This window comes from Capra hircus, chromosome 16, assembly GCF_001704415.2.
Source record: "Capra hircus breed San Clemente chromosome 16, ASM170441v1, whole genome shotgun sequence".
NCBI classification, from domain to species: Eukaryota; Metazoa; Chordata; class Mammalia; order Artiodactyla; family Bovidae; genus Capra; species Capra hircus.
Window position 1 is genome coordinate 42,124,984 of NC_030823.1, and position 13,384 is coordinate 42,138,367.

General features: G+C 49.5%; 1 protein-coding gene across 3 annotated transcripts in view; it reads left to right on the plus strand.

Annotated features, from left to right (window-relative positions):
* CTNNBIP1 (catenin beta interacting protein 1) overlaps positions 469-13,384 on the plus strand; it is a 46,806-nt gene continuing 33,890 nt past the window's right edge. For 2 of the 3 annotated variants that reach the window (XM_018060371.1, XM_018060374.1), the window contains exon 1: positions 469-735. The gene's annotated coding sequence lies outside the window, so the exon portion shown is untranslated. Of the gene's footprint in view, positions 736-9,890; positions 9,976-13,384 lie in introns of those variants that run through there. The other variant, XM_018060373.1, reaches the window with a different exon arrangement.

Genomic DNA, 13,384 nt, shown 5'->3' on the forward strand with positions numbered 1-13,384 from the left:
ATTTTTAAACTCAGACTCATGTGTGGGAGAGGCCATTATTTTTACGGGATCACTGTGCTTCTGGAGCAGCTAGGGACAAGCCGAGCTGCTTTACCGCAACGCCGGCTCCATCCTTAGCCCGGGCTCCGCCCTTAGGCTGCCTCCCCCTCGGAGCCCCCGCCCCTCCTCCTTTGCCAACCCCCGACCCGCTCCACCCCTTTGCTCTGAGAGCCTCTAGGCCCTACCCGCAACCGGGTTCCACCCGCCCATCTCGTGGCTCCGCCCCGGGGCCACTTGCCCCGCCCACCCCAAAGGGCCCAGTGAGCTTGCCTGAGCGCTTCGCAGTGCCCACCTCTCAGCTGAGAGCTCCGCCCCACTGGCCCACTTAACCAATGAGAGCCACTGAGAATTCCAGGCCGTGCCCATTACATCGTCGGACCGCGCCCCTACGCCGGCCCTCTGCCGCCCTCCACCCCGGGGCGTTGCCGTGACCGCGCCTCCGCCGCCCGCGCGGACCCAGATGCCGCCCTCTCCGCCGGTCCCTCCCCTGGCGGCCTGGCGCCTCCTTCCCTCCCCGCCGCGGTGACTCACGGAGAGGGAGGCGGAGGCTGAGGCGGCCGCTCCCGCTGCTCCCGCTGCTGCCGCTGCCGCTGCTGCCGTCGCGGCTGCTCGGGCTGTGCGCGTCCCGGAACAGGCCGCCGCGCGCCGCTCTCGGACCCGCAGCCCCCGCCCGCCTGGCCGGGTCGGGCGGCCCAGGTAAGCGCCGAGGCCGGCCCGCACCCGCAGTGCCCGGGCCCACGCCGCTCCGGGGCTCGGGGAGCAGCCAGCCCTTTGTCTCCCGGGGAGGGGCCGCGGACTGCGCCCCCGACCCGACTGGGACCCACCGCCCGTACCACCGGCACGGAGCCCTGGTCTGGGCCGGGTTTCCTGCCCCGCCTGGCCGCCGCTGCCTCCTGCCGCTCGCCGCCCCCGCCCCCGATCCCGCGGCAGACCACCATCGAGCTGTCCTCAACCTCTCCTCCCCCGGAGGTCGCCTCCACAGGTGTCCGAGCCATCCACTCTTGCTCACCCCACCGCATCGGCGTGGTTGTCGCCGCCTATCAGCCTCAGGTCCCGCGCCTTCTTGTCTCTTTCCTCACCTGCACCCCGCTCTAGCATCCTGACTGAACCTCTGTAAAGAGCCCCCCGTATTTCCCCAAACTAAATGCTGCCAAGGTCTGGCCCCTGGGCCGCTCTTCCTCTCTCTAGCCTGGCTGAACTGTCGTGTCCCCCGTGAGTGTTCCTGGAAGGTGCAGGTTGTAGGCACATGTCTCGCCTGTATGGCTGGCATGTATCTGTGAACCTGCACGATTGACCACTGGGAGCCCCAAACTGCACTTCTTGCCTTCTCCTCATCATCCCCACCCCAGTCACCTTCCTGTGCACCTAGTAACCAAGACACCTAGGTCTGGATACCCAGCCTCTTTTAGGCCCCACATGTCTGCCTCTCTGGTGTGCAGAACGTGTCTGAACAGTCCCTGTTGTCAGGTTAGCCCCTGGGAAGGCCCAGGAGGCCTGTGTTGGCTGCAAATCAAGAGTTTTACAAATAACGCGATGTGAGGCTTGCGTCACCTCCTGTCCGAGGATCAAGTATGCTAGTACTGTTAATTACTTTGTCTCCTGTCACTCACACAACTTAGGAAAGTGTGCCTGGCTGACTGCTGGGTAAATTGAGGCATGGGGGTGTGGCTAAGGGACCTGGAGGCAAGTCAAAGTTAGTCCTTAGGTTCTGACTCTTAGCTCCCTGCTGCAACTACTGGGCTCTAGTTCCTGGCTTTAGACTCTAAGTGATACTGATCTCTTGGGCCATTAAAGTGTTCAGAGAGACCAAGTTTCCCCTGGTTTAAAGCAGGATTTCGAATTATAAATAAAGGTGCCAGTGTGTCATTCATGGTTTTCTGGTGGAGTGAGTGGCCCTCATATATACAAGTCGCCTCCCTGGGATGGAGATTCATCCATTCAGTTATGAGCGCTTCCTATGTGGCTTTCCAGGCACTGGATGAGACATAGCCCCTGCCCTCCTGTAGCTGACATTCTCAAGAGAAAGGGGTAAATAAATAAGCAGACAAAGTAAGTTTAGTAGTGGTAAGTGGTAAGTGCTGTGAAGGTGGGAAGAACCAGTTTGGTTTTTTTTCCCCCAAGTGCAGTTAGAAATGATTGGAGGATTTAAGCAGAGAGGTGATAAAATCTAAGTTTTGAAAGATCATGCTGGCCTCCATATGGAGATTGGATTGTAAGGAGCAGGGATGATTGCCATCATCCCCACGCCAACCACCTTCCTTTTTCTTGCACCTGGTAACCAAGACACCTAAGTCTGGATACTCAGCCTCTTTTAGACCCCATATGTCTGCCTCTCTGGTGTGCGGAACACGTCTGAGCAATCCCTGCTGTCAGGTTAGCAGGGACTAACCTGGCATGTAGAGGCAAGGATGCTAGTTGGGAGACTGACCATTGCAACTGCTAGGCAAAAGATGATGGTGGCTTGAACCAGGGTAGTGGTAGCATAAGTAAAGAGATGAAACCAGTCTGATCCCCTGGGGAGAGACTGAGAGCGAAACTTCAGGGAACACCGACTGAGACTTAGATGTCTGGCAGAGACTTTCTAGACCTGGCTATCCTCCGGTTTAGCTCAGCAAACTATTCAACACCTGTTGTGAGCCAGACGCTGTGCTAGACTCTAGAGATCCTGACGGGAACAGGGTGACTAGGCCTCCACGTTCTGACAAGGTGTCCACAGATGGATCACCTCCTCCTGAAGGGAAGAGGGTTTGTGGGCTTAAAAACCATTTCAAGGAGGAGGAGGGCAGCACGCACTGGACTTCATTCCCACATCCGGCTGCATTATCTAAACGAGAGCATGATTGCCCTCCCACTGCTATACGATGTTGCCCAAAGAGGTTGGGACTGATCTCGCAGTGGGTGGGAGAAGTGCTCAGTGCCCATGAACTTGAACCATTAACCGGAATAAAACGTGGATCTCCATGCCGCACCAAACCTGTGCTGTCAGAACAGGTTCTGAGCTAGAGGACCGTGGGGGTTATGTAGGTCAGGCCCCTCTTACTGTTGGGCACTAGCCCCCAGAGATGAGTAACTGTTGTTGTTTTTAATATTTATTGTTTAAAATTATTTGTTTAGCTGTGCCAGGTCTTCGTTGTGGCATCCGGGATCTTGGATCTTCTTTGCTGCACATGGGTGGGATCTTTAGTTGCAGCATGCAGATTCTTGGTTGAGGCGTGAGAACACTTAGTTGCGCCATGTGGGAACTAGTTCCCTGACCAGGGATTGAACCTGGGAAGCGTGGAGTTTTAGCCTCTGGACCTAGTCCCCTGAGTAACTCTTTTGAAATCCCATACCAGTCTATACATTTGCTAATGGCACATGTCACTTTCTACCTCTCTTTCAGCTTCATGTGCAGGTGCATGACCCTAAGCTTTCTGAGGCCAGGGTCTCTATTGGACTCAGCTTTCCATCTCTCACAGCATCTAAATCCCACCCGCAAAGTATACTCATCAAGTACTGGTGGACCTGCCTAGGTGTTTCACAGCACCTGAAACTAGAGCCCAGGAATGCTGACCTTATCTATGTTTTTTTGTGTTTTTAATTTAAAAAGAAAAATGTGTTTATTTACTTAGTGGTTGTGCTAAGTCTTTGTTGCTGCTCTGGCTTTTTCTCTAGTTGCAGTGAGTGGGGCTGCTGTCTAGCTGTGGTGCTTGGGCTTCTATTCTGGTGGCTTTTCATGTTGCAGAGCACAGGTCTAGAGCACAGCCTCAATAGTAGGGGCACACAGGCTTTGTTGCTCTGCGGCAGGTGGGATCTTCCTGGATCAGGGATTGAACCTGTGTCTCCTGCATCGTCAGATGGATTCTTTACCACTGAGTCACCGGGGAAGCCCTGTCCATGTCCTTTCATCACTTTCCTTTTCATCCAGAGTCTAACACGGGGGTCAGCCCAGCAGTCTCCATGTCACCACGCTCACAGAGCAGGGCAGCCCTTCTTTGATGGGTCGGCTCTCACTCCAGCCCTGCCTACAGGGAACAGCTGCTAAGGGTGCTGAGCAACTAGTTATTCGACACCCAGCAAATATGAAGCAGAGCTCTTAATCAGAGCCCGAGGTCTAAACACAGGACTAGTCCAAAGACAGGACTAAACTTGGGTTTGGATCTTGGTTCTGCCATCATGAGCTTCATGACCTTCAGCAAGTAACTTAACTGCTCTGTGCCTCAGTTTCCCCATTGATAAACTATTAATACTTCCTTCATGGAGTTGTTGGGAGGATTAAATTACCTATTAGATTACCTATTAAATTGCCTATAGGATTAAATTACCTATTAGAGTCTTAGAACTACACTGAGCCCCTTGGTAAGGGCTTGGTTGAAGCAGTAGTTGTTATTTCACCATTATTTTTTTTATCTACTTAATATCTCCTATCAGAATTTAAGCTCTTTTAGGGCAGAGATTTTTGTCTTTTTTTGGTCTACTGTTAAAGTTTGTAGGCACTCCATAAACATTTCTTAAATTGAATGGCTTATTGAGCACCTACTATGTGCCAGGCACTGTTGTAGATGGTGGGGACTGAGCCAAGAACAAGATCACCAAGATGCATGAAATTCATGTTCTAGTGGGAGAGACAGATGGTAAACAAGTACACATGTGAATAAAACAGGATGGTGGAAAGAGATGCAGGGAGAATAAAAGAGAGCAGTGAGATGGAGAATGCCTGGGTCATAACTGTAGTGAGCTCTGAGGAGGTAACTTTGGTGTGTATTTTTTAAATGTATTTTTATTTATTTATTTGGCTGCACCGCATCTTGGTCACAGCATGCAGGATCTTTGGTTGTGGCATGCAAACTCTTAGTTGCAGCCTGTGGGATCTAGTTCCGTGACTAGCCGCCCTGCGTTGGAAGCACGGAGTGTAAGCCACTGGATCATCAGGCAAGTCCCTAAGGAGGTAATTTTGAGTGGAGACCCAGCTGATGGGCAGAGGGCAGCAGAAGCAACAAGCCCAAGGAAGCTGGAGTGGGCTGAATAAAGAGCTGGCAGGAGTTAGACCTGTGGCCATGGTGAGGAATTTGGATTTTACTCTTCGATTCTGAACAGCGGGAAGTCACTGCGTGGGAACTTTTCCTGAGGGTCCATCCCAGGAGAGCTTCTCAACACTAGGAAGAGCAGTGAGCATGCTCTCCTTGCCCTGCTTTTGGAAGGCTTTCAGAAGTCAGCAGTGTTGCATCTATTCCCATCAAGTTTCTCACGTCTCTGGCCTAGAAAGCTGGGAGACGTGGGAGCCATCAGCTAGGTTAACAAAGGTCCAGGTGTGTGTGTCTGTGTGTCCTGCAGATTCTCTCAAGCTGTCTTTTCCTTCTGACTATGTAGGTAATGGGTAGACATTTCTTGAGTTGAGTGAATGAGCATCACCAGCTCTTAGCGTCTTGTCCTGTACAGTGGCATGTCCTATGTTTTCTGCTTCTCTCTGCATCAGGAAGATTCTTATGGTGGTCGTGCCTCGGGTGTAACCTTGGAGTTCTGCTACTGCTCTTATGTGCATCAGGGACCCACGCACACCTATTTGTCACAGTCTTTTTTTTTTTTTGGTGGCTGTGCCACTCAGCTTGTGGGATCTTAGTTCCCTGACCAGGGATTGAGCCCAGGCCCTCAGCAGTGAGAATGCAGAGTCCTAACCACTGGACCACCAGGAAATTCCATGTCACAGTGTCTTTGTTGGAAGTGTATCAAGAGTGACTGGGCAGTTTTCCTCTCCCACACCATCCCCCACTTCTCTTCCAGTCTCTTGCTGAGTACCACCAGGCCACATTGTCATCTCTGAACACCTCCCGTTTGGTTATTTGATCTACAGTCCTGTATATCACTTGATCCAGGAGTATAGTGGTACCTAGAAAGCTGTCTTTAGCCTGGGCTGAGCAGAGTTGAGCAGCTCAGCAGAGCACTCATAAATGGTATTTCAAAGCCAGGATTTCAGCTCACCAGGAATCCAGAGTTGGCCTCTGTAGACTGGGGGCAGTTGGCCAGCCTTTTGGATCCTTACTCAGACATCCACTTGTCTGTCAGTGTCCGAGATACCATCTGCTCTGCTAACCTTGAGAGGCCAACATGAGGCAGAATGAATCAAATAAGACTTCTGTGTTGCAGGTCCCTGTCAGGGACCTGGTATATTTCACTGGCAGACTGAGACTTGCTTGTCAGTCACATGTTATCTGTGGCCTTGTAGAAACTGAACTTGGAGTGGGTGCCACCTTTTTCTCATGTAACTGTTTTTTAAAAATTATTGTTATGAGAGTGATATGTACTCATTTAGAAAATGAGAAAATGAATGATAATGACATTTTACATATATTTTCTCATTTAGTCCTCACTGTTAATTTCTGAGATAAGTAGCATTATTACTGTTTTACACATTCAGAAGGCAATGGCACCCCACTCCAGTACTCTTGCCTGGAAAATCCCATGGACGGAGGAGCCTGGTAGGCTGCAGTCCATGGGGTAGCAAAGAGTTGGACACTGAGCGACTTCACTTTCACTTTTCACTTTCATGCATTGGAGAAGGAAATGGCAACCTACTCCAGTGTTCTTGCCTGGAGAATCCCAGGGACGGGGGAGCCTGGTGGGCTGCCATCTGTGGGGTTGCACAGAGTTGGACATGACTGAAATGACTTAACACACATTCAGAAGCTGAGGCCTGGAAAGGTTAGGTAAGTTGACTGAGGTCACACTTTTCATTGTGGTGGTTTCTCTTGTTACTGAGCTCAGGACAGCAACAACAGGACATACGGCTCCAGGATGAGTAGGCTCGGTAGTTGCGGCTCATAGGCTCCAGAGCGCAGGTTCAGTAGTTGTGGTCAGAAAACAGAGTCAAGACTCAAGCCCAGTTGATGGCACTCTCATGTGCGAGCTCTGCGCTTCCTATCAGATGCTGTGTTTCAGCAGAAACAACAGAGAAGAAAAAACATCTTAAGCCCAGCGTGGGTGACATTGTGGGGAGGCCAGAGTTAGCACACTGGAGGCTGCTGCAGAGTTTGAATCCTACGCCTTTTTCCCCCATTTCATCTGACCTTGGGCAAGCTAATTAACCTCCGTTTGCCTTACTTTCCTCCATCGTAAATGGAGATAATGATACTTGTGCCTTCATAGCTCCCAGGGCCATTATGATGTTTGAGCCAAAGTGCTTTTGAACTTCTTTTATGAAAGGGCATGGAGCCCCGACTGCTGTTATACTAGGTTGTTATAGACTGATTATGCCCTGATCCTCCACAGAGCCTTTTCAGGAGGAAGACAACAGTCCCTGGAGGGAAAGATGTCCTTCCATGGTGCGTGTCGCTGGACCAAACATCGTTTTCCTCCTTCTGAAGTTTCTTAAGGGCTGAAGGTCATGAATGTTTCTCCATTCCTTACTTTCTTATTTAAAAAAACATTTATTTACTTATTTATTTTTGTCTGTGCTGCTGCTTGGGCTTTCTCTAGTTGTGGCAGCCGGGGGCTGTTCTTCACTGTGGTACACGAGCTTTTCATTGTGGTGGTTTCTCATACGGCTCTAGGATGAGCAGGCTCGGTAGTTGCGGCTCATAGGCTCCGGAGCGCAGGCTCAGTAGTTGTGGTACACAGGCTTAGTTGCTCCAAGGCAAGTAGGATATTCCCAGGCCAGGGATCGGACCTGTGTCTTCTGTAGGCAGATTCTTAACGCCTGGGCCACCAGGGAGGTCTGTGTTTCTCCATTTCTCATGTCCATGTTGTACCGTAGATGCTTCTGTAAGCAGGTATGTAGACTGTGACTCATAACAGGATGGAAGACTGCTGATGGCAGAGCAGAGAAGGGGTTTATAGGGCTTGGTTTCTGATCCCTGCTGTGATGTCTTTGTAATGTCAACCAAGAGCAGCGAGATAGCAAGACGTGATGACTGTCTTCCACTGGTCCTTCTTTTCCTCCTTCCTTCTAATGGCTCCTTTTTCAATTAATAAATATTTACTGAACTTTTATTACTATCCGGGCCCCATGGCAGGCACTGGGAGTACTGCGGAGAACAGGGTAAAAATAGTTCTTATCATACAGAGCTTCTAGTCTAGGGCCAAGAGGTTTATTATCTAGTTGGAGCCATGTGAATAAAGCAGGAACATGTTGGTGAGAGTATCTTGAACTCTCAGGGGTAGTGGTGGGGGCCAGTCAGGATATAATTTCCAGATATCCCCATCAGCCCCAAGGGCACCTGCCCTGGGTGGATGTTAAGGTGGAAGTTTTGCTTGGCTTCCCAGAAGAGCATGGGAAGAGCTAGGAGATTAGAGCCCTTGTGTGTTGCACTTGACGAAAGCTGCACTCATGTGGGCATCTGCAGAAACAATCAGCACCTTGGCAGTCATGGTTAGTAAGAACTATGTTTCCTCTTAAAGCCTTAAAGCTTTGTCACTTGGGTTCAAGTCAGGAGGAGTGATCATGGTGATCCGCTCTTTCCAGAGTTTTTGTTTTGGAGTGATACCATCAATCTGGTGCCTTTCTTTTCTTTTCTTGTTTGCTGCACTGGGTCTTCACTGTTGCGTGCAGGCTTAGTTGCTCCAAGGCATATGGGATCTTCGTTCCCCAACCAGGGGTTGAACCTGCTTCCTCTACATTGCAAGGCAGAGTCTCAACCACTGGCCAACCAGGGAAGTTCTCAGTGCCTGTTCTTGTGAAAAGTCCATCAGACCTTGGCTCTCCAGAATTTTTCCCTGCCTTCCAGGCCTCTCTCTGCCAACTTTGGAATGCAGGCTTATGGCAGCAGGCAGGCTGTGGGGCTGGCTGCATCAGCACACTGGGCATGAAGCCAGGGACACCTGTGTCTGTGAGCCCCACTAGGGGTCAGTATATGTAGAGTAGGGTAGAGGAGGGTCGTTCTTCCCCAAGTCTGCCCAGCTCCAGGCCTCGTGTTCCCTCCGAAGAGCCCAGTCAAGGGAGGCCCAACAGGTCCTAGAAAAGCACCCAGTGTTCTTCCACTCACCCTTGGGTGGGAGCTGGAATAGAGAGGACTCAAGGCTGGCAGAGGCACCTGCCCACATTCAGAGAGCGAGGAAGGCGCCAGGATGGGGCTACGCTCCTGGGTGATGTTCGTTCCCCCAGCCCCCTCGGTGTCACTGCCCTTCTGGTGCCAACCAGCTGCCCCTTTGGTCCAGAGGGCCCCAGAGCCATCCAGCATCTGAGCAGGAGGAAATGGCCGGCCTGGCGAGGAGACCAGGCCACTCTGTGCCCCCGGACTTGTTCACATGTGGTCGGAGCCCACGGTGACGCCAGTTCAGCTGGGAGAATGTGACCCACTTCCATCTCCCCTCCCACGTGGAGGGCTGGGTGGGAGGCTTTGGGAAACCAGTTCCAATTAAGGCTTTTTCAGGCCTGAGCATCTCCTGAGTATCCAGCCCACATGTTTCCTGCTGCTGGAATCCTGTGGTTCGTGTCCCTGAACTGAATAACAACTCCCAAACAGATGAAGTTACCGCCTTCGTGTTCTTCAGTTCTGGCTTCTGCAAGCTGGTTGGGGGCCATGGTGGGGGCAGGGGGTGCTTCCTTCAGGGGTTGGGTCCCTTTTGGATTCAGATACCTTTCACAGTGTGGGCCCCACCCTTGTTCTTCCTGCTAAATCACCCGGGCGAACCAGGGGCTCAGTTTCCAAGGAGATGGGTTAGCCTTGACCTCCCTGCCCAGACCAAGGCCTCCCAGCCCCCTGCCCCAGGCAGCCCTGGCTTCTGACAGATCCATCCTGACCCTTGTCCTTGCAGAATGTTGTTCTGCACAGGAATGTGAACTAAAACAGGTTTTGGACCCTCTAGGTTTCTTCCATTCTCTCCAGGGAGAGGATATTTGAATGATTTTCCATTTAAAATTTTGTGTTTCTCCTGCAGGAGGGAGTGGGGGATGGAAGAATATGATTTAAATACACAGAACCATAGGTGCTGTCAACGTGATCCAGAGATTTTAAAGACGAGGTGAGCCACTGATCCAGTCTTACTAAGGAAGGAACAGAAGGTTATAGAGAAATCACCACGCTCAGGCCCACTAGGCTATGATTTCAGACCTGTGGGAGCACCGTTCCTCAGCATGTGCGCTATGGCCAATCACTGAAGTGGCCGGAAGATGGGGTGCTGGTAATTTGTAGGGGGAACAGAGTAGGACCTACAGGCTAGTAAGCTGGCTTGAGGTGGTGGTGGGGTTTCTCCAGGGCCCCGGCTCTACTTCCCTGAAGATTACAGTGGGACATGGTGAAGCAGAGTCCTTCCTCCCTCCCTGGGGGAAGCTGCCCACCGCCACCTGAGAAATGGTACATGCCCATCATTTAACCTCTGCTCTGAGTGCTGGCTGTCCACCCTGGCTTCCTGTCTCCAAGGAAGAGAAAGGGGTCTCACAGCCTGTGAGCGGTGGTGGTGGCAGAGCGTAAATGCTCAACATCAGCCATGGCACGGGGCCGCCTGGAGGGAGATATTTGTTTATTCTCCTCTTCTGACCCCGTTTCACCTCCTTAAAAAGAACACTTTTTTTTTTTTTTTGAGTAGGTAATATATACATAGTACAGAACTCAAAAGGCTAATTGGGGAGAGAGATGCCTTGAAAAAGATGTCTGTTAGTGGCTGTCTTGTTCATCTTAACGAGAGACTCCTACGCGTACAAGTGCGGAAGGTCCACACTGGCTGCACACACGCCTGATTTCCGCTGCTTTCCCCCACACACTGTAATACTCACCTTATCTTTTCATTTCACACTAAATATTGGAACCCGGCATTCCATTCCACTGTCATCACCATTGCTGTCGTCTGGCTAATACCTCTTCACTTCCTGTGTGCTGGGTATCGTTAAAAGCGCTTTACTTATGTTGACACATTTATTTTTCACAACAACTTTATGAACTAAATACTGTTATTCTCCACAGTTTGCAGGTGAGTAAACTGAGGCACAGAGAAGTTAAGTTTCTGTCTGAGGTCATTTACAACTGTCTGACTCATTTTAATGGTTCCCTGTCATTCTTTGGATTGCTTATACTTTAAATTTTTTCAGTGTCCCCTGATGCTGAGTATTTAAATTTTCTGTTGTTATTTATTCATTTTGGCTGTACCATGTGGCTTACAGGATCTCAGTTCGCAGATACAATGGGCTGCAGCAGTGAACCTGCATAATCTTAACCCCTGGAGCACTACAAAACTCCCTATCTTTTATTGCTATTAAAAAGAGATACTCTTCTACATATATCTTTGTGCTTTTGTATAAGTGTATCTATAGGATAAATTCCTACAGTCTGTTAGCGCAGAGGGTTGTGTTGTTGTTTAGGTGCTCAGTTGTGTCCGACTCTTTGGGGACCCCATGGACTGTAGACCACCAGACTCCTCTGTCCATGGGGTTGTCCATGCAGAATACTGGAATGGTAGTCATTCCTTTCTCCAGAGGATCTTCCCAACTCAGGGATGGAAGCCGTGTCTCCTGCATTGGCAGGCAGATTCTTACCACTGAGCCACCTGGGAAGCCCCAGAGCAAAGGGTACATCTGTTTAAATTTTTAGTATTGCCAAGTTGGCCTCCATGGTAACATCTTATATGCCCACCAAAATTGTGCAGAAATAGCTCTTTTTCCCATGCCTTGCTGCTAATCTGATAGGAAAGAAGTGGTATATCATTATAATTTAAATTTAATTTCTTGATGAGGAAATAGAGTATCATTTCCGATCTTTAAGAGCAATCTATTATGTTGTTTGCCCATTATTTCTCGTGGTGGCAGTCTTTTTCTTATTGATCTGTAGACATTCTTTGTATATTACATCAGTGAGTCCTATGACTGTGTAAATACAGTCTGTCATTGTCCTTTTGATTATATTGTTTTTTCTATGCAGAGAGTTTTGATTTTCATGTAATTAGATTTTAAAGTCTTTAATCTTATAACTTCTAGGTTTCATTTTGTGTTATTTCCTTCTACTGTTTTCTTTTAATCTACTTACTTTCTCTTTTGTACATTTAAAACTTTGCTCTGTAACAGAGTGATCCACAAATTCGGCATCACAAGACACGGGGCAGGCTGCCATTGTGTGCCTCCAGTGGGACATGGGCAACATCAGCTACCATTGTTTCTCGCCAAAATGTCTACCCTTACTCCAGTTCTAAGGAAAGCTGGACAAAGAGTCAGTGGTCCTTGATTTTTAAAAATTGTTAACATGATGATAGACAAAGAAAAGCTGGTGAACATTCTAGGCTCAGGGAGAGGAATGAGCGTGGGAACCAAGGGAAGGTGAGATCTTTGATTGGATTCTAGATTAAAAACCGGTCCAGGCCAAAGTGAGGGGTGTGGTTGGGAGAGGTGGATGTGGGCCATGCATCAGAGAACACCACTGGGTCGGTAGTAAATTGCTTGGGTGGGAGAAATGGTATTGGAACAGTGTCAGAGCATGACCTTAGGAGGTGAGTGGTGAGATGTCTAGCTGGGTATCTGATATCTGCAACTTGCTTGCTTTATTGTTTAACTTTATTTATTTAATTTATTTGGCCACACCAGGTCTCAGTGGTAGCACTTGGGGTTGTGGATCTTCCTTGGGGCATGTGGGGTCTTTATCTGTGGCATGTGAACTCTTAGTTGCAGTATGTGGGATCTAGTTCCCTGACCAGGGATCAAACCCAGGCCGCCTGCATTGGGAGTGTGGAGTCTTAGCCACTGGACCACAGGGAAGTCCCCTTCCCCCTCTTTTATGGCGTGCACAGTCCTTGATTTCCATTTCTTGTAGGAACTTCTTTTTGGGGGTGAGTTACTCATTTTTGAACTTGGAAATCTTATGACTATCTTTCTGGCAGACTCACATGACTTTTCTAGAAGCAGAACAGGTGTGCATTGGTGCCTGTAGTTTTTGTTCTGTTTTTAACATTATGTCATATGCTCCAAGTAAACCTGTGAGGAACTTTAGTTTTCTGAGACTTGAAGTCTTAATCATCAGGAATACCATCAAACTAACTTGTAGTATAATGAACCTCTCTCTCCCCCTAACCTCCAGAGAAGCTTTTTCCTCTCAGTTGAGAGTTTTTGCAAGAGGTCAGATTCTGCTTGCGTTCTGTGGGCATGGGCTTGTGAAAGGCTCCCGGGTTTCGTTTCATGAATTGTGACAGTCTTGGGTGAGTAGCTGGCCTGTAAAACCAGGAATCTTTTTGCCTGGGGAAACACTCACAGGCTAGTTTTGCTAGGAGCTTCTTCCACTTCTCCTCCACTTGGTGACTAATGGTTTCATGTCTTCAGGAAATGAAGGATGTCTTTACAAATAGCTGATGGGGACTTGGCTTCTGAAATGGATTGTCTGGGCGTGCCAAGTGCAGGGGAGCAGAATAAGCCAGCCCTACATATACCACTTTGGCGTATTGATTATTTGGAGTT